Raw genomic sequence first — 2,242 nt, 5'->3', positions numbered from 1 at the left:
AAGATAAACGGGATCACACAGTGATCCTCATTTTGCAAAATTAACTGATTATATTAACATAAGAAAATACTGTTGGGGTGGCAGGAAATTTCGACAGAAGTCAATTTTTCTAGACAATTTAAAAAAATTTATCCCAATTTCATGAAAATAAACTTAATTTGATTTCACAAAAACCACTGAATCACGTATAACAAATCATTTGTAGCCAATAGCTTTATAAACACCTAACCTGCACACAATTCACTCATTACAATGGAAGTGGAAATATCTCCATATGAGGGCAAAGCAAAAATTATAGTAGTTAAATTCCAAAAACATATTTCAGATAAGAAGGGTGACAAATCAGAAAATACCGTAATGATCTCTAGCCAATAGGAAGAACCAGAACCCATCCATTCTGCCGTATCCTCCTTTAAAAATCTTCTGCTTTCTCTCTTCAGAAAGTACCACATTGAACGGTTCAGAGGCCCTCAAATAGATATGAAGGCAATTTTGATGATTCAACATAGAAATTACCCCAATGAGAGAAAACAACATGAGAACTTTTCAAGATACGTCTTTCTATGAAAATTTATTTTGTATACATTTTAGCAATTTAAATGAGTATTTTGCAACTGAGACCAAATATCAATCATCTCTTGAGGTTTTCTACTATGTACTAACATCATGTTTACATAGGAACAAATGTTATTCCTTTTTTCTCTTCTATATCAAATGCCTTGTGTTTCTCTGGAATGAAGCCGAGCTTCTGAAAGCACATACCAGTATAAACATCATCAATGGGGTAGAGAAGGACCTGGTCAGTAATATTGTACAGCCTCAGAACCAGGCGGCCAGAGTAGAGGAACCCACCTCCCCCAGCATACCATGGATAAACACCAAGGTAAACAACTTCTGGGATGTAGTACTTCAGTTTCTTATCTCGATGAGGTCCAGCGTTGTGGATCACATCACCTATAAACAAATTTTTGGCTTTGTTCTTCGGTAAGCTATTCAAGTAATTCAGGATATGATAGGTAGTCACAAAAACATCGTCATCACCCTTGAAAATGAACTCGGCGTTTGGGCAGGAAGTGCTCACCCACCTAAGAAAAAGCACTTCTTTCAGAGGCAAGTTGAAGAAAGTGTCTCTGTAATTATACATAAGAATGTCTTGGTGCTTCTCACTCTCAAACTTGAGCATATCTGAAAGATTGGGATGGTTGTCCTCTGGGGGGGGGGTCTGGCCCAGCAAGAAGACTCACACCACAGTTTGGTTCCCCATATTGGTTTCTCTGCCCCATGATTCCTGAATTGCTTGCCTTCTAGCGAGATGTAGAGTGAGGGACTTAATCGTCATCAGTAAGAAGGGTTTCTTTACACACTTATCTGGTTGATCAATAAGCAGTGAATAGGCCTGATTTGTGGTGGCGCAGTGGATAAAGCATCGACCTGGAAATGCTGAGGTCGCCAGTTTGAAACCCTGGGCTTGCCTGGTCAAGGCACATATGGAAGTTGATGCTTCCAGCTCCTCCCCCCTGTCTCTCTCTCCTCTCTCTCTGTCTCTCTCTCTCTCTCTCTCTCTCCCTCTCTCTCTCCTCTCTAAAATGAATAAATAAAATAATAAAAAAAAAAGCAGTGAATAATTTCGACATCTCAAATACAGTAGAAAGTCTTTAAATCTGTCTGGCAAATTGTTGAAACCTGCAACTACCGATGTGACCCTCAGGTCAGGTTCACAATAATTCAGATGGCTCACATTGGAAAACCTGTGGAGTTCCCCTGTCTGGTTTGCCAAAATGCTCAAAATGGAGTTATACCACCTGTTCAGTTTTTCTTGTTCTTGGTTTCAATAGCTGCAGGAGGATCAAATGTCTTCCAGAACTTTTCTTTGGGTATTATTACTTCCCCCTTTCCATTTTTTTCTTGGTTACTGCTTTTGGAGGCTTCCGAAAGCAAATAAATGAAGACATCTACCATCATCAGGATACCCAACAACTTTATTCTTTGAGGTTCAACTCTCATTTCTCATACCTGTGGTGGTGCAGTGGATAGAGCACTGACCTAGAACACTGAGGTCGCTGGTTGGGCGCCCTGGGCTTGCCTGGTCAAGGCACACATGGGAGCCGATGCTCTCCGCTCCTCACTCCCTTCTCTCTCTCTCTCTCTCTCTCTCTCTCTCTCTCTCTCTTGCCTCTCTTGTCCGGGAGCAGCTTCTGCTCAGCCGGGTGGGGGCGGGATACCGTGGCTACATCCACGTCCT

General features: G+C 41.4%; 1 pseudogene; it reads right to left on the bottom strand.

The window, feature by feature from the left end:
* Window positions 1-587: 587 nt before the first annotated feature.
* On the bottom strand, window positions 588-2,004 carry LOC136393215 (N-acetyllactosaminide beta-1,3-N-acetylglucosaminyltransferase 2-like; annotated as a pseudogene).
* Between the last annotated feature and the right edge of the window lie 238 nt (window positions 2,005-2,242).

The sequence above is a fragment of the Saccopteryx leptura genome, chromosome 2, assembly GCF_036850995.1.
Source record: "Saccopteryx leptura isolate mSacLep1 chromosome 2, mSacLep1_pri_phased_curated, whole genome shotgun sequence".
NCBI lineage: Eukaryota > Metazoa > Chordata > Mammalia > Chiroptera > Emballonuridae > Saccopteryx > Saccopteryx leptura.
The sequence above is the reverse complement of the archived record's forward strand: the minus strand, read 5'-3'. Positions and strand labels throughout refer to the sequence as shown.